The 20,014-nt window shown below is 37.1% G+C and overlaps 1 protein-coding gene and 1 pseudogene across 1 annotated transcript in view; one reads left to right on the top strand and one right to left on the bottom strand.

Annotated features, from left to right (window-relative positions):
• CAPZA2 (capping actin protein of muscle Z-line subunit alpha 2) overlaps positions 1 to 20,014 on the bottom strand; it is a 55,867-nt gene that overhangs the window by 29,476 nt on the left and 6,377 nt on the right. The gene's annotated exons all lie outside the window — the stretch shown is intronic.
• On the top strand, positions 346 to 12,338 carry LOC113263216 (RAB11-binding protein RELCH-like; annotated as a pseudogene).

Below are 20,014 nucleotides of genomic sequence, written 5' to 3'. Positions count from 1 at the left end.
GTTTCAATACTGAAAATGACAGCAATTCACAATACCAAGTGATTAAAGATAAAAAACCACAGATCATTTCAAAAGATGCAGAAAAATTATTTGATAACATTGAACAACTAATCATGACAAAAACTCAGCAAACTAAGAAGAAAATGTCCTTAATCTGATACAAGGTATCTGCAAAAAAAGCCTACAAGCTAACATCATCCTTAATGGTCAAAGACTGAATGCTTTTCCCCTAAAATCAGAAATGAGACAAGAATGTTTGTTCCCACTACTACTATTCAACCTCATATTGTCTTAGTGCAATAAGACATTTCATAGATAAAATAAAACTTTCTACTTGCAGACAACATGACTGCTTACAGTGAAAAATCCCAAGGTAAAAAATAATAATTCGTGTGTAAATCTAACGAAAGATGTACAGGACTAGTGTGCTGAAAACTACACAAAATTACTGATGAAAGAAATCAAAGAAGAGCTAAATAAATGGAGAGATATGTTATGTTCATAGACTGGAAGACTCAATAATGTGAAGATGACAATTTTTCCCAACAATTCTATAGATTCAACGGAGGCCCAATCAAAATCAAAGCAGAATTTTTCTGATAAACATCAACAGGCTGATTCTAACACTGATAGGTTTTCTATATTATTACTTTTCTATGTATAAAGAATGTAATGAATGCAGATTATTTTGGCTATGTATTAAGACCCCCCCCCCACCAAATGTAAGCAAGATAAAAAAAAATCACTGTGTTGACCAAAATAACCACAAACATATACACATGGCATTAAAAATAGATTCTGGTTAGGAAATGAGAGAATGAAATATGTTATTTTACACCCTTAATAGTAAATGCAAAGTAGTAAAGACAAATGAACAAGGATAGCTAAAACAATTTTGAAAAAGAACAAAATTGGAGAATTCATGCTATCTGATTTCAAGATTTATCACTGGATCTGAACTAAGAGTCCGAAAACATACACATATATATGGCCAAATGATTTTCAATAAAGGTGCAAAGGCAATTTAATGGAGAAAGGGTATCTTTTCAACAAAGGATATTCAAACAATTAGATATCCATGAGCAAAAACACGAACACCAACCTAAACCTCACATCTTATAAAAAAAAATTACATCAAAATGGATCAATAGCTCTAAATGTAAACCAAGAAACTTAAAAAAATCAAAAAGAAACAGAAGAAAATCTTCATGACCTGGGGTTAGGCAAAAAACTCTTGGACATATTAAACCATGATCCATTAAAAAAAAAAGACTGATAAATTTGACTTCATTGAAATTAAAACCTTTGGCTCTGGTAAAGACACTGTTAAGAGAATGAAAAGACAAGCTACAAACCTAGAGAAAATATTAGCAAATCACATATCTGACAAAGGACTTGTATCCAGAATATAAACACTCAAAAGTCAACAGTAAGAAAATAGTAAGCAAAAGATGGACACTTCAGTGGACAGGGTATACAGAAGGCAAATAAATGCACAAAAGGATGTGCAACATCATAAATCATTAGGGAAATGAATACTGAAATCATGAAACACTACTACATACCTAACAGAATGGCTAAAATAAAAAAAGACTGATAATACCAAACACTGCTAAGGATGCAAAACTGGAACTCTAATACATGGCTGTGGCAGCCCAAAATGGTACCAACCAGTCTGGAAAACAGTTTGGCAATTTCTTATAAAGTTAAGCACGCACCACCTAACAATCTTACTTCCAGGTATCTACCCTAGAGAAATGCAAACCTACATCCACACAAAAATCTGTTCACTGGGATACCTGGGTGGCTCAGTCAGCTGAGTGTCGGACTCTTGATTTCAGCTCAGATCATGATCTCAGGGTCGTGGGATCCAGCCCCATGTAGGGCTCTGCACGCACATTCACATCCCTGCGCCCACCCGCTCTTTCTCTTTGAAAAAAAAAAAAAAAAAAAATCGGGCACCTGAGTGGCTCAGTTGGTTAAGTGTTTGCCTTCGGCTCGGGTCATGATCCTTGAGTCCTGGGATGGAGACCCACCCATCAGGCTCCCCACTCAGTGGGGAGTCTGCATCTTCCTCTCCCTCTGCTCCTCCCAACCCCCAGCCCTGGGCTCGTGCTCTCTCCTCCCTCTCTAATAAATAAATAAATAATCTTTAAAAAAATGTATTCGCCAATACTCAAAACTGGAAACAACCCACAACCCGAATGTCCGTAAATGGGTGAATGTATAAAAGATGATGTTGCTACATAATGGAATACTACTATATGTTTTATGTGTTTTCAAAATTGCTTTCTTCTAAATGTTTAAAATTACTATTAAAATCAAAAGCCAAAATATAAAAAATAATTTTAAACAGGCACAGGTGGAGTAGAGTATGGAAGCAGTGCATGGTAAATGTACATTAGAATCTATTATAATTATTTAAATGTCTTAACTTCTTAATTTCCTTCATCACACCCTGCCCCTGCCACTGAGGTAAGGAGTTGTAAGCATTTAAGACAAAGTCTTAAACATTACCACAGGCAACAAATAAAAACTGGTAACTTGCTGACGAATTTATCAATATTTCTTTCAAAAACATTTAGAATTTTGATGTAATTAGGTTTTTTTTAAGATTTTTTTCTTTATTTATATGAGAGAGAGAGAGCATGAGCAGGGGGAATCATAGAGGGAGAGGGAGAAGGGCTCTACCCCAGGAACCTGGGACAATGACATGAGCTAAAGGTAGAGGCATAACCGACTAAGCCATCCAGGCGCCCCGAGGTTACTGTTTCTAACAGTACTAATGACTCATAAAACTGACAAAATTAAAGTACTAAGAGCAAGCACTATATATATAGCATATTTGGTGATACAATTAGCTGAGCTGTTGAGCTTTAAAATTTTAAGTTCTTTGGGGAAAAAAAGGCATATACCTTTTAGAATTTAAGTTCTATTTGGAGTTTTTACCAAGAAAACAAAAACAATCTAAATTTTTTTCCTATAGACTTATTGACCCTTGTTATTGCTAAATGTATGCATTTAGCATGCAGTAACCAAAAACAGTTAACAGATTGCTCACAATACCCAAAGTGACTGGTGGGTCAAAAGAAGCACCATTAAAGATAGGTCATAGGGGCTCTCTGTGAACCCAAAAACAACCTGGATTACACCAGCTATGCCTGGATATTATAATCTGGTCTTTGTCAATTTCACTAAGAAGAATGTGATTTTTGGATTTCTCAGGTGTTAAAGGAAAGGAAGTATATCTGCCACAGTAAATGCTTAATTGTCTTCTAAGAAATTAATTATCAGGGTATTTTCTAAGCACTGCTATAGACTCAATGTTCCCCTACATCCATCCTTCCTAGCCAACTTTTTTTTTCTCTTAAAACCTATTCTAGCCCACTTCTAACTCCAAGAAAAGAAAAATGGTCATACAACAAGAAGTCCCAAGAGTAGAATGAATTTCTGAAAATAATCAAAAACATATTTCCTTGAAGTTTTTCTAATATACATTAAATTATACTCCATTTACCCCTTGGAATATTACAGCTTTTCTGGAAGAGCCCAGTGAATTATTAGATATATTCCCATGCCCTCTGCTAAATCTTCTGCATTACCCACCATCTTCCACCACATATTATGCAAAATCAAGCCCTTCTAAACTGGAATCAGATTCAGGAAAGAGTTATTTTATTGTTCTTTTGGGGGGGCGGCAGAGGGAGAGGAGAGAGAGAATCTTTATCAGATTCAGAAAAGTTATTTCATTATTTCTTCCTTTTTTTTTTTTTTTTTTTTTTTTGAGGTGGGGGCAGAGGGAGAGGAGAGAGAGAATCTTGAGAGCCCGGCGTGGGGCTTGAGCCTAAGACCCTGAGATGATGATCTGAGCAGAAATCAAGAGTTGGACCCTTGACTGACTGAGCCACCCAGGTGTCTCCCCCTTTTTTTTTAGAGAAAGCAAGAGGGGAAAGGGACAGAGGGAGAGGAGAGAGAATCTACTTTATTGTATTTCTAAACTGCAATTCTAGATTGGTGGGGGTGGGACAGTGGGGGGGGGAGGTGTGGCTAGATGGGAGATTACCTCTTACCTATGTTAGTCACTGGCAGCTCATAGGCACACTTCATAACAACTGCACCAAGAAATGTAGTTTTAAAAAGTTAACTTATTAGTGTAGAGCTTAATGTACTGACCTGAGCTAAAAGCTGAAAGAGCTATATTTTTCCCTTTCTATCTCTTGGATCCAAATAATATTTGTGTAAAATATGCACAAAGATAAACATAACATAAAAACATATTCTATTCCTTTGTGCTTCTGGTTAAAGAGCAGATACCACATGTGACTATAAAGTTACTTATACAGAAGATAAAGCGGTATATTCAAAACAATATCCAAAATGTTAGGATACATTAATCCCGCAAAAAAATAACTTCTGCCTATCAACTGAGATAACACAGAAGTATTACCGTCAAACATTTTTTTACACAATGTTTTTCTTATTTATTTTTTTTTTTTAAGATTTATTTATTTGAGAGAGACAGAGAGTGCATGAGGAGCGGAACCTCAAGGAGGCACAGAGCCCAATGTGGGGCTCAATCACAGGACCCTGAGATCAGGACGTGAACTGAAACCAAGAGTCAGATGCTTAACCAACTGTACCACCCAGGCACCCCTTTCTTCCTTTAAAAGAAATTCCACAATTAAAACAACAAATTAAGTAATGATAGTAATGGGTAGTAACTCACAGAATAAAATAAGAATTCATAAGTCCATACTGACACAAAGAAATAAATGAACAAGGGAAAGCTCTTCATTAGAGTAGAATTTCAACTTATCAATGCAGAAGGAATGACTGAATTAGAAAATCACCTTGAGGACCACCACAGTAATTGCTGCAAGCAAGAATCATCAAGGGATGCTAAAATTTATGGATAAAAGCATGGTAAAATGACAACAGGACATTTACATGATCTGAAAAGTATCTTTCCAAATAATTATAAAGGGTAAATAGTAATTTTACATTGAAGAAACTTGCCAACACACCATCTTTACCAAATGAGCAAAGTTGTAAATAATAGGAAAAACTGACATCATATGCCTCGTAATAGGATATACTGAGGATACATCACTTACAGCCAAAAATTCATAGGCTGAATCTAATCATGAGGAAACATCAAACCAAAATTGAGGTGCAATCTACAAAATAACTAGTCCAGACTCTTCAAAAGTTAAATCATAAAAACAAACAATGCTGAGAAATTGTTCCAGATTAAAGACATTACAATAAAATTCAATATGATCCTGGATCGGATCCTGGACCAACAACTGGTGAAATAGGAATAGGGTCTGTTGATAAGAAAACAGTATTATATCAGTATAATTTCCTGATTTTGATAACTGCATTGTGGTTAGGCAACAGAAAGCCCTAAACAGTGAAGGACTTACAGAGCAGGAAAAAAATTTCTCCTCTACTCTGAGATTATGGGGATTTTCTCCTACAAAGGGAAAAAAAGAGAGACAGATAAAAAACAGCCTCCTAAATAGAGAAAAACTGATAGTTGGTTACCAGAGAGAAGGTGGGTGAGGGGATGGGTGAAATAGGTGATGGAGATTAAGAAGTGCACATGTCATGATGAGTAACAAGTGACTGAAATAAAAATTTAGGGGCACCTGGCTGGCTCAGTAGATGGAATGTGCAACTCTTGATCTCAGAGTGGGGGGTTCAAGCCCCATGTTGGGTATAGAGATTAAATAAATAAATATTTTTTTAAAAAGGTTAAAAAAAACTTTAGTAACCATGATAATTAATGAGTGAGATATTATTTGCTTATTTTCTAAGAATCACAAACCTTTAACATTAATTTTTATTGCTAAAAATCCACAAACTATATTTATCCAACATTTTGCTTTCTTTTTTTTTTAAGTAGACTCCACACCCAATGTGGGGGTTTGAACTCACAACCCCAAGATCAAGCATCGCATGCTCTACTGACTGAGACAGGCAAGCACCCCCAACACTTCGTTTTCATAGAAAATACAGTAAAAAAAAGTTAGAGGTAAAAGTTTTAAAGAAACAAAAATTAAGAACCTTTGGATTTCATTCTGAATTAGAGAGAGTAGTACATTGGCATAAATCTATACTACCTAGGACATCTGTCTCAGTCTCCTTAAAAAATACTGGGGGTTTTAGGATGCCTGGATAGCACAGCTGGTTGAGCGCCCGACTCTTGGTTTCAGCTCAGGTTGTGATCTCAGGGTTGTGAGACTGAGCCCCGTGTTGGGATCAATACTCAGTGCACAGTCTGCTTGGGACTCTCTCTCCCTCCTCTTCTGCCCCTCCCCCCTGCACTTGCACTCTCTTTCTCTCTCTCAAATACATAAATAAATCTTTTTTTTTTTTTTAGACTTTATTTATTTATTTGACAGAGAGAGACAGTGAGAGAGGGAACACAAGCAGGGGGAGTGGGAGAAGCAGGCTTCCTGCTGAGCATGGAGCCCGATGTGGGGCTCAATCCCATCACGACATAAATAAATCTTTAAAAAAAAATACTGGGACATTTTTGCTTACATTAAGGACTCTGGTCAGATAATATTTTTACTCATTTCCTTTATCAGTGGACAATTTATAAGAAGGAAATCTCAATGCTCACACTGAATAAACTGAAGTCACCTTTCTAAGAAATCCCACACTAATGAAATGTCTACATTTTGAACTCTACATAGTTTTCATCAACTAGATTCTGTTTGCAGGGAAGACTTGACTGATAAGGATTGATGAAGTATGACATCCTAGGGAGGGGGGAGACCAAGTAAATAATACAGGGTAAAATAAGTAAAAAACCCTTACCACTTCAATTCTAAATCATTGCACCAACTATATAAATGTTACAGTTGTATCTATCAAGTCACAGGCAAATATGTTAGAATTTGTTCTTGAAAAGTTATATTAAAATCTCCTATTGAATTTACTTTAAAAAAACGTGGCTAACTTTCCATCTCTTATGCTTCCAAAATTCTCAATGTTTAACACCGATTTAGTCTGGGAAGAAAAAGAAATTCAGAAAGAAAAGAAAAAGAAAACCAGAGAGGAAACAGACTTTGCCTATATGTTAACTATATCTGAGTGCTTAGAATGGTGCCTGGCAGATAGAAGGCTCTCAAGTATTTGCTGAATAACTAAACATCCAACATCCCTTCAAGGCAAGATTCCTGTTGCCCCTGTCCCATACTCTGCGCTCAGTAGATAGTTACTATATGTCGAATAAATCTACAAGCAAGGGGCGCCTGGGTGGCTCAGTCGTTAAGCATCTGCCTTTGGCTCAGGGTGTGATCCCAGAGTCCTGGGATCGAGCCCCACATCAGGCTCCTCCGCTGGGAGCCTGCTTCTTCCTCTCCCACCCCCCTGCCTATGTTCCCTCTCTCGCTGGCTCTCTGTCAAATAAAAAAAAAAAAAATCTTAAAAAACAATAAATCTACAAGCAAGAATAAACTCTAACATTTATTTAGAACATTTAGGGAATGTAGTATTTAAATGAAATGAACATTTTAAGAGTTATCACTAGTACAATTCTATACATAAACTGTTAATTTTCAAATAAACTACACTCAAAACCACAAAACTTATGCTAATGTAAGGAAGCAGGATAGTGTATACTCTCTGGAGTCAGAATGACTGGGTTGGATTTTCATCTCCACTACTCATTAGCTATGTAAACGTGGGTAAATATATAATATTAGCTATTATTAGCAATAACAATAGTAGATAATAAGTATTAGTATAGCTCTAGTATTCTTAAAAATAGCCCTGGAACACAGATATTTTCACATTACATGTTAGTTTCTTTGTGCCCTACAGTGATAGAAGGGTGGCATCCACCCAGGGATTTCTGTGTTGTCTGCAGTGCATTCACTTCCATATACCGACATCCTTTCTCCTCACTTGGAAATCATCCTTTTCCTCTCTACTTGACTCTGGTCATCTAGAAACCAGTGACAGCAACACTGGAGAAAAAGCTGGTTTCCTAGCTGCATGGTTGGAATGTACAAGATCTGCACTTTTATCTAAGACAAATGATCTGTACCCAAGTTTTGATCTTTTTAACTTCTATAAACTTCCATTTTTTACAGGGAAATTAAGGCAATGAAATATACCATTATTTCTGAAACTTTTTAAACCCCTGCCTCTGTTAGATAAAATAAAATGTTATCTAAAATTACTCTCTGAGATAGCTGTTATTACTTTTAATTTATGAAAGAGAAAACAGAGATCCAGAATTGGAATGTGAATGAAGTGTTCAAATGAAGTCCAAGGTTTTTTATAGAGCTGCCTCCCAGTACAGCATCATCTTTCTATGATGGTTCAGAAGACAGGCTGAGGACAAAAGAAAACTCTAGGCAATCTCACCTACTTCCACCACTTCAATTATCCTCACACAACACCACAGCTCTCAAATCTATACATCTACCACGTTGTTCGTCAACATCAAGATGCATTTTTCTAAGTATAACTTATTTACTAGAAATCTCCATCAAAATGTCTCAAAGATACTTTAGACTGTCTCATCCAAACTTACTCCCTTCTATTCTTTGTAAAATTACTGGCACCACCTAGAAATCATTCTACTTTTCCCTCTCTCCCTCTGGCACACGATCAGTGAGAGTCTCTCTCTCTTGCTCAAATCCAATTCCCCCTTCTTCGATTCCATTCCACTTAGACCCACTTTGTTCAGCATTGTTACAACAGCAATCCTGTCTTACAATTTTCTCCAAAATTCATTTTCCATTCTACCACTAGACTGGTATTTTTCAATGCAAATTCTAATGTTTCTTCCTGCTTAAAATCATCTAACGGTTCCCCCACTGCCAACAAAATAAAGTCCAAAGTCCCTAATATAACATATAAAGCTTCTCCATATCTGAAGGCTATAAAAGGTAATTGTTAACGGCATAAATTCTAAAATAAGACTATATGGACTCAATTACAGTTCCACTGCTTACCACCTGTATGACCACAAGCAAATAAAATTCTGTTTCCTTACTTGCAGTAAATGATACAATACACTTAGAAAAGTGCCTGGCACAGAGCAAGCACTCAAATAATAGCTACTACTTTTTTACTCTGCCATTTACCAGCTCCTACAGCCTATCTAATCCTTTTCTCATCCCACATATACACAATACTGGAGCCTTGGCACTCCAGTCTCTCAAACAGGAACCCTTGTCTTCTGTACCTCCACATCACTGCACACATATGATCTGGCCATCTTTTATCTACTGTGGTAAATTATACACAGCAGCAGAATTTCTTAAACTCTGCAAGTTATCAGAAGAAATGATGACAAAGAAAAGCAAACTCAAAGATCAAATTATACCATTAAAAATTTGGGGGGGGGCGCCTGGGTGGCTTAGTTAAGCATCTAACTTCAGATCACATCATGATCTCAGGGTCCTGGGATCGAGCCTTGCGTGGGGCTCCCCTCTCAGTGGGGAGTCTGCTTCTCCCTCTCCCTATGCCCCTCCCCCCACTAGTGTTCTCTTTCTCTCAAATAAATAAAATCTTTAAAATAAATACATAAATTTTTGATGCATTATTTAGTATAGCAATCATTAGTAAATACTTTTGATAGACAGTATTATTAGGACCTGTGGCATAAGGTCTAAAATTAAGGACCAGTATTATGCGTGCTCTGACATGTGGGGAAAACCAGGAGGGCCTTGAATGGCCTAACTGCAAGTTCCTATTCTCATTCTGCTCCTGCAGATAAGGTCCCCAAGTCAGACAACCTTCTTTATCACAGGGAACAGGCACAGTTCCTGCTTATGCCTGAGGAGCAGGCTCCAGTTCCCTGCCAGTCTGCAGAATTCTTCAAACAAGCTGATCACATCTTCCTGTGGGAACTAAGGATCACTCCACCCTCTTGATACTACAGAACTTGCATTCCACGGCCTCTCCTTGTTCACTCTGTTCCCAAGTGCAACCTTCAAGTGGCCCTATACAGTGTGCTGTGTCCCCTTCTCCTCCGCTGTTGAGTATATGTGATTATATAAACTGCTGTTCGTCTAATCTGTCTGGTATCATAACCCTAAGGTAGGTGCCCCTCCCTCACCAACAGAAAGAAGAGGAGGAGAATAAAATAAGATCTGGGAAGCTCAAATTAAGATATGTAACTGGGGACTAAGAAGCAAGGAACTCAGCTATTTAAAAAATATATTTTAAGCAAGCAAGCAAGTTGATATATGGCCCAAACATTAGAAGGGCAAGAGAGAGATTCTTCAAAGATCTTTATTTTTATTTCAGACATAAATTTACAACTGTGGTTATCTAGTTTCCTATCCTCCAATGAATTTGAAGAGAGGAAGGAAAGGTTGACAGTTGTACTTAGAACATTAAAAAAAGGAAAGGTCTGAGCCAACCTGACAAAGGCTGAAGAAAACAAAGTTCCTTTATAGGAAAAAAAAAATTACAATCAAGTCCTGAAATTCAGGAGCTAATCAAACCTCTTCAAAAGAGAGCTCTAAAATTCTTAGTAAATAAATTTTTATCTAAGAATAACGATAAGCTTACAGATAAAAGCTGAAAATAATGATCAAGATTTTGAATTATAGATGACGTAGATTAAACATCTCAAAACCTCCAGACTTACTGCAACTCTACTGAGTGATCAAATTGGGAAAAGTCCTGTGGATGTGGTCAGTGGAGTGGAAGATGAATTAGAGACTCTTCCACAATTGTAGGCAATGTTCCTCTACTCTTTTCTATTGTGTGGCCTATGAAAATCTCCTTGCTAGTTTCCTTACTAAATTAGTTTTAAATAGTGAGAAATGGTCTTTGATAGAGCAAATTAGAAGACCTGAAAGTCAAATGGACTTCCTCAAAAATGAACACTGTGCCATGCTAGTACTGTTTCAAGACTCTGTTCAACCTTCTCTGGATCAGAATACTCACAAATGCCTGAAGAAAGTGGACACAATTCAGTTGTAAATCATTAAATTGCTCAGACAAGCAGAAAAAAGGATATTCATGTTTCAATATCAGATGAAGTTGATTCCACTATCCTTACAGAGAATTCTCCAAATCCTTTCCCCTTTTACTTCTCCACTAGGTGAAAGTACAATTCATTTTGATAAATTCAAGAAAACTGTCTCCTGCTTTCTACCGGGCACTACTTTCTGTTTGTGAATGTTTGCAGGCAGTCATTTAGGATCGGAGGCACCTCAGATTGCAGACAATAAAAAAGTATGTTAATGCTGGGACGCTGCCTGCCATCAACTGTTCCTCATGTGCTGCAGGCAAGAGCGGAGCTGATGATGCCCTTCCTACTGTGCAGAGCACGCGTACACCCAGAGCCTACAGGAAGAAATCAGTTTCCCCATACACTTTCCAATTTGATCAAGAGGCCAGATGATAAGCAAAGCAAATAATACTGGTGAGTTGTGTGGCATTCACACATCATGTTGGACCAACATGTGTAGAAACCAAACATTAACCACAGGAATGGGAAGAGATTAGTCACAACATCCAGAAAGATGACTACTTGTGGCTCAATCCTGTGGAGTGGTGGTGCCTTATTTTCTACAGAAGTTCTCAATTCCTTGGTTCTTGCAGTGTTGCAACAAATATAAATAGAAGATAAGGCACATCTGGTATACGAAGCTATCATCAAAATCCTTGGCATCATGGCATGCACTGACCATCCGGATAAATATTTAAATCGAGTACTGAATTGTTGCTCTTGGTCTCCGGTGATCAGAAAGATTAGTTAATACAACACATTAAGTGTTTATACCATCCTATGCTTCCTCGACTACAGAATATGGAAGCATGCAATCTTATCTTACACCTACACTGCTGAGTAAGACTGAAAATCTTCTCCAGGAGGGAGACATAAAGAGGGAAGGCTGGATGCACATAAACTCCACAAGGACCTTCTGCCTTGCAGGCCTCAATTGTCACTCTGCCTTAGTGGTAGAGTGCCCCCTTCTCAAGCAAAGCCAAGCTTCATGGTGAAATGCGAGAGAGAGAGGTGACTAGATCCCTCTGGCCTAGGATGTCTGTTTGCAATGTCTATTACTGGAAGAGGGGAACATCTGGCAGTGTTACTTCAGCTTTATCTGCTAGAATATGCAGATACAACAGGGTGGGAGAGTTTCCTACAGATTGCCGATCAATTGTTGCCACAATTTACAGAAACTGTTGGCGAAATTAATGTTAATTCAACAAACCATGTCTACGAATTCTCTACATTTTTCTGATACTTTTGCTGGATGCAGTAAGTTGGCAAAATTTTTAAAAACACTAAGGTAAAACTTTAGATCCAGGAGATTTTAAGACTGTCTGAAAAATACACTGTTCTTTAGCAGGCAGCTGGGAGGCCTCACCAAAGCAGCTGTAAGAGTAAGCTGACAAAAATTTAATTTAAATTTTTAAAAAAGCCTCGAGCAACTGAAAAGAAGAGGGGAAAGGAGATGAAAGCATAAAAAGCAGACAAGCAAGTGCATGGAAACACATATATACACACCACACAAATAGCTACCTGGAATCATTAAATCTAGAGGCAAACAGCCCTGCATACCACAGGAGATACACGGGAGAGACCTACACTAAAAATTATTTGTTGTTTATCTTAAATTCAAATTTAACCAGGCATCTTACATTTTATCTGAGAACCCTGCCAACATCCCCTTTAATTTCCCTATGTTGGACATTACCCCACATAATTATCTCCTTCCTGTTTAAGTCATGAGAAAATAGAGTTGACCTTTCCCAGATCTAGACGCCTGTTAAATTTTGCTTGGAAAGCTTTTGAAAACACAGATTCCCATGTTCTATTCCAGATCTACTGAATCCACCTCTAGAGCACTGAGACCTAGAAATGTGTATTTTAGAAAATCTCCTCCAGGTGATTCTGATGTGGCCAGATATTGTATCTACTGTCTTAGAAGGGATTGTATATGCAAAATTTGAGGTGTTGATTCTCTGAAGAAAGGTATCACAGGTTTCACCTGATTCTTAAGGAATGCGATACCAAAGAGAGTCACTGCCTTAGAGACTAGTAATAAAATTAAAAAGAACTATCATGCATTTTTCCACTTCAACTGCAAAATTACTTGACACTGTCTCCTACAACTCTGTAAAAACTGCCCATGTCTTTTTGAGAGTTACAAGTAAAATAAATACAGAGAAGACTTTTTTGAATTCTATCATAGTTTATAATGAAGTGATCACTACTGCATGTCTGTGTTATAGACTAACTTATTTGAATATTCTTAAAAGTGGTAATGTTTTGGTAAGTTTTCCTTAAGAATTTTTTCCTTTATAACTATCATTTTGAATGTTAATTAAAAACAAAGCCACTGTCACTTAACCTAAAACTAGGTCATCTACTGAATTAAAAGGAATGCTTCTTTAAATATGTTTTTACCATTTATTTAAGAGTAAAAAACCCATGAATCCAAAGTAGGCATTATCATTAACTGAAAAAGAAAAATTATGTATAAACTATTATTTATCTAAAATTTTCAATTTCTCTCTCCTGAATCATTTCCCTCAGTCTACAAACATTGCTAAATTTTTTTATCTTAAAAAAGTACTCCTAAATTAAATAGTAGAGAAAAAAAAAACCCTATTCTTTCTCTTCTATTTCACTACCAGATTTTTTAAAGAATAATTAATACTTATTGTCACCACGTCTTACCTTTCTTTAGTCAACACTTATTGAGCATCTAATACTGTGACATTCAACCCAGTGGAACATTTATATCACCTGGGAGGCTTTTTCTTTTCTTTTCTTTTCTTTTCTTTTCTTTTCTTTTCTTTTCTTTTCTTTTCTTTTTTTTACAACAAGGGTACAAAGGCTCCAGGCCTCACCGGTAAGCGAAGCTTGGGTACCCACGTTTGTTTATACACTCTCCAGTTGATTCTATTGTGCAACTAGAGTTGAAAACCACTAATATAATTTATGCCAGGCACTGTACTAGAATTACAAAGATGAATAAGACACCGGGCCTGCCCCTGAACAAAGGAAGTAAGAAAACCAGGTAAACTTATTAAAATCAGCAAATGTTATAACAAAGGTATATACAAATTGCTAAGGGAGCACAGGCCAGGATACAAAAGAGATGAGGGAAGTCTTTGGGTCTGGTTACTGAAGGATAAGCAGTTTACCATGCAAGACATGACTGAAAGGCCATTTCTGGAGAAAGAAAGCATAGACATACTTTTTAGACTTGGGTAATATGGCTTTTCTCTATCTTCTCCCTGCTCCAAACACTAATAAAATTGCCCTCTTAAAGGCCACCAGTGGAAGGAAATAATAAAGATTAGAACAGAAATAAATGATAGAGAAACTAAAAATATCAACAAAACAGTTCAATGAAACTAGGAGCTAGTTCTTTGAAATTTTAAAATTGCTAAACCTCTAGCCAGATTTATCAAAAAGAAAAGGGAAAGGACCCAAATAAATAAAATCACAAATTAAAGAAATAACAACCGACACCACAGAAATACAAATACTCGTAAGAGATTATGAAAAACTATATGCCAACAAATTGGACAACCTAGAAGAAATGGATAAATTCCTACAAACATATAAATTACCAAAACTGAAACAGGAAGATATAGAAAGCTTGAACAGACTGATAACTAGCAAAGAAACTGAATCAGTAATCAAAAAAATCCCAATAAACAAAAGTCCAGGACCATATAGCTTGACAGGCAAATTTTACCAAACAGAATTAACACCTATTCCTCTCAAACTATTACATTAAATAAAAAAGGAAGGAAAACTTCCAAATTCATTCTGAGTCCAGCATTTCCCTGATACCAAAACCAGATAAAGACACCACAAAAAAAAGAGAGAATTACAGGCCAGTATCCCTAATGAACATAGATGCAAAGATCCTCAACAAAATACTAGCAAACCGAATCCAGCAATACATTAAAAAAATCATTCACCACAATCAAGCGGGATTTATTCCAATCAAGTGGTTCAATATGCACAAATCAATGTGATGCATCACATTAATACAAGAAAGCATAAGGACCATATGATCATTTCAATAGATGCAGAAAAAGCATCTGACAAAGTACAACTTCCATTCATAATAAAAACCCTCAATGAAGTAGGTTTAGAGGGAACACACCTCAACATAATAAAGGCCATATAGGAAAAACCCACAGATAATATCATCCTGAAAGGGGAAAACCTGAGAGCTTTTCTTCTATGGTCATGAACAAGATAGGGATGTCCACTCTCATCACTTTTATTCAACATAGTCCTGGAAGTCCTAGCCACAGCAATCAGACAAAAAGAAACAAAAAGCATCCAAAAAGGTAAGGAAGAAGTAAAACTTTCACTATCTGCAGATGACATTACACTCTACACAGAAAACCCAAAAGACCCCAGCAAAAAACTGCTATAACTGATAAATTCCATAAAGTTGCAGGACACAAAATCGAAGTACAGAAATCTGTTGCATTTCTATACACCAATAATGAAGCAAGAAAGAGAAATGAAGGAATCAATCCCAACTACAACTGCACCAAAAATATTAAGATACCTGGGATTAAACCTAACCAAAGAAGTTAAAGACCTGTACTCTGAAAACTATAAAATACTGATGAAAGAGGGGTACCTGTGTGACTCAGTCAGTTAACATTCAGACTTTTGGTTTTAGCTCAGGTCATGATCTTGGTGCTGTGAGATCCAGCCCCTACCTCTTCCCGTCTTCGGGGAGATCCTCTTCCCCTACCTCGTGCAAGCGTGCACTGTCTCTAAAATAAATAAATAAAATCTAAAAACAACAATGATGAAATTGAAGATGACACAAAGAAATCTAAAGACATTCCATGCTCATGGATTGGAAGAACAAATACTGTTAAAATTTCTACGCTACACAAAGCAATCTAAACCTTTAATGCAATCCCTATCAAAATACCAACAGCATTTTTCACAGAGCTATAACAAACAATCCTAAAATTTGTATGGAACCACAAAAGATCCCAAATAGCAAAAGCAATCTTGAAAAGCAAAGCTGGAGGAATCACAATTCTGGACTTCAAGTTATATTACAAAGCTGCAGTAATCAAAACAGTATGGTATTGGCACAAAAATACAGATCAATGGAACAGAATAGAAAACCCAGAAATGAACTCACGATTATGGTCAATTAATCTTTGATAAAGCAGGAAAGGATATCCAGTGAGGAAAAAGTCTCTTCAATAAATGGTGTTGGAAATACTAGACAGCAACATGCAAAAGAATTAAACTGGACCACTTTCTTACACCAAACACAAAAATAAACTCAAAATGGATTAAAGACCTAAATGTGAGGCCAGAAACCATAAAAATCCTAGAAGAGAACACAGGCAGTAACTTCTCTGATATCAGCTGTAACAACTTCTTTCTAAATATGTCTCCTAAGGCTAGGGAAACAAAAGCAAAAATAAACTACTGGGACATCAACATAAAAAGCTTCTATAGAGCAAAGGAAACAATCAACAAAAATAAAAGGCAACCTACAAAATAGAAGATATTTGCAAATGACCTATCTGATAAAGGGCTAGTATTCAAAATATATAAACAACTTATAAAACTCAACACCCATAAAATGAATAATCCAAAAAATGGGCAGAAGACATGAGCAGATATTCATAAAATCAATAACGCAAAAAATGGGCAGAAGACATGAACAGATATTTTCCCAAAGAAAACATACATATGGCCAGCAGACACATGAAAAGATGCTCAACATCCCTCATCACTAGGGAAATACAAATCAAAACTACAATGAGATATCACCCCACACCTGTCAGAATGGCTAAAATCAACAACACAAGAAACAACAGGTGTTGGCAAGCATGTGGAGAAAGGGGAACCCTCCGCATTGTTGGTGGGAATGCAAACTGGTGTGGTCATTGTAAAAAGCAATATGGAGGTTCCTTAAAAATTTTAAAATAGAACTATCCTTTGATCCAGCAGCTGTTCTACTGGGTATTTACTCAAAGAATACAAAAACACTAATTCGAAGGGATACATACACCCCTACGTTTATTATCTACAATAGCAAAATTATGAAAAGAGCCCGTGTCCAACAGATTGACAAATGGATAAAGAAGATGTGTATGTATAAATGGAATATTATTCAGCCATAAAAAGAAAGAAATCTTGCCATTTGCAATGACATGGATGGAGCTAGAAAGTATTATGCTAAGCAAAACAGGATCAGTCAGAGAAAGACAAATACCACATGACTTAACTCATATGTGGAATTTAAGCAACAAAACCAATGAGCAAAGGGAAACAAGAAAAGAGAGAGAGAGGCAAATCAAGAAATAGACTCTTAACTACAGAGAACAAACCAATGGCTACCAGAAGGGAGGTGGGTGGAGAGATGGGTTAAGTAAGTGATGGGGATTAGGAGTACACTTGTGATGAGCACTGGGTGTTATATGTTAGTATGGAATCACTATATTGTACATCTGAAACTAGTATTACACTGTATGTTAACAACTGGAATTTAAATAAAAAGTTAAAAAAAAAAAAAAAAAGGCCACCAGCCTCCCATCTACCACTTAGTTGGCCTTATCTGCACTAGTTTTCCCACCTATAAAATGGATATAATAACAAAATTACTCTGACAATTGAGAGATTAATTAATGTAGTATAGATAGTGGCATACAATAGATAAAATTTGTTTCTTATCCCTGTATCTTAAGTGCAAAGGCTTTTCTCAAACCTATATTCCTTTTAATCTCTGCAATACTGGTACTGCTCCTTCTGGAAATTCTCTTCAAGTTCTGTGAAATGAGCACATATCTGTGCTACATATACACTTCTTTTTTTTTTTTTTCAAAGATTTTACCCATTTATTCAACAGAGATAGAGACAGCCAGCGAGAGAGGGAACACAAGCAGGGGGAGTGGGAGAGGAAGAAGCAGGCCCACAGCGGAGGAGCCTGATGTGGGGCTCGATCCCGTAACGCCAGGATCACGCCCTGAGCTGAAGGCAGATGCTCAACCGCTGTGCCACCCAGGCGCCCCTACATATACACTTCTACTTCAAGAATCATCCCACACCTTTTCCTCTCCTTCTTTTATTTTCTAAATAAAAGTATATCCAAAAGTATATGCTCTCTGACCTCTCCTCTTCGCTATGTCTAAGTTTCTCCTAGAAGTTTTATTCCATCTTGTGGCTTTAATCCACAAAAGTGGATTCCCAAATCTATATAAACTCTCTGGGCCTGACCGTTCTTTCCAAGCTCCATTTCTGTTTCCCTATTTTCTAGGCATGTTCAAATAGATATCCTGCTACCATCTCAGACTCAAGCTCAACATTATTCCTCCCAGCTGTCCACCTTCTTCCTGAATCCCCTAGTTGTTAGTGGTGGTACCACTTCCCAGTTATTCAGATTTTAACATTCAGAGTTATCCTGATTCTCCCATTTCCCCTACATTCATTCACCAAGTTCTGTTGATTCCAACTCAAACCTGTTAGCAATCATTTTTTTCTTCATGTCTTGTGAAACTACTTTAAGTCAGGTCTTAACACTCAATCCAGGTTCCCACTGTTCTGACTAGCTCCAATCTGTCTGGACTCATGGTTCTCGACCAGGGACAATTCTGTCCTACAGGAAAACATTCTGATTATCACGACTGGGGGGAAAGGGGTGCTACTGGCACCATGTAGGCCAAGGATGCTATTAAACATCCTACAATGCACAGGACAGCCCTCACAATGTTATCTGGCCCCAAATGTCAATAACGTTGAGGTTAAGAAACCCTGTGCTATTTAACAGCACAGTTCATCTTTGCATCTCTTACTTGCAAAGTACCTGATATAACTCATACTGTTTTGTTCCCAGGTTCCTATTTTTTCTGCCTGTGTTGTACTCTCTGGCATGAACTTGCACCCCAACTGATGTCTACCATTCTCCTAGGCAGAAGTAATTTTTCTGTCTTCTGAATTTCCATGAACTGACTACTTTTTGATGCTGTACCATATACATATATAAAATGTATCTGTGCATCTATAATCTTAACCTTGTGTCTACCAAACAGGTGATCAAATCACCAACCTTCAGTGAGTCTAAAACCTACTCTATGGTATTATTACTGCTCACAAATATTGCAGTTCTCTTTTCTTCCTCTGAGCCCTCTGAAATTAGGTTTATGGATGAACCTTGCTTCAGCTAACTGAAACCTGGGCAGAAGTGTAGTGATCTCTAAATGTATGTGTGGTGGGGGAGGGGACACTTTAAAAATCAGTGTGTTGGAGGTGCACAGTGGGGGGGGGCCTCAGTTGGTTAAGTATCTGACTTTTTTTTTTTAAGACTTTTATTTATTTATTTGACAGAGAGAGACAGCCAGCGAGAGAGGGAACACAAGCAGGGGGAGTGGGAGAGGAAGAAGCAGGAGCCTGATGTGGGGCTCGATCCCAGAACACTGGGATCACGCCCTGAGCCGAAGGCACATGCTTTACGACTGCGCCACCCAGGCGCCCCAAGTATCTGACTCTTGATTTCGGCTTAGGTCATGATCTCAGGGTTGCGAGATGGAGCCCTGCTTAAGATTCTCTCTCTCCCTCTCTCCATCCCTTCCCCCCCAAAAAATAATAAATAAAAATTTCAAAAATAAGAACCAGTGTGCGTGCTATTCACCACATTTCTGTCCCACTGCTGCCAGGACTGCGGAAAAAAGCTTAAGATTTGTTTTTGTTTTGATAAATATAACATGCTACATTTTGTAAACTTAAGGTGCACAGCATGTTACTTTGATACATTCATATACTGTAATATGACTGCCACTGAAGCAATACTTACCATCATTATAGTATATACATTATATATATATATATATGTCTAAATTCATTATACTTTACATCTCTGTGGCTTCCGTACTACTTATTACAAATTTGTACCCTCAAATACCATCAATATTATCCTCCCAATCTCTGTTTCTTGGGCTCTGTTTTTTTTTTTTTTAAACAGGTTCGGCTTTTTTAGATTTCACATGTAAGTGTGATATATCATACAGT

Source organism: Ursus arctos, unplaced genomic scaffold (genome assembly GCF_023065955.2).
Source record: "Ursus arctos isolate Adak ecotype North America unplaced genomic scaffold, UrsArc2.0 scaffold_3, whole genome shotgun sequence".
NCBI classification, from domain to species: domain Eukaryota; kingdom Metazoa; phylum Chordata; class Mammalia; order Carnivora; family Ursidae; genus Ursus; species Ursus arctos.
This window is presented reverse-complemented; position numbering and strand designations above follow the sequence as displayed.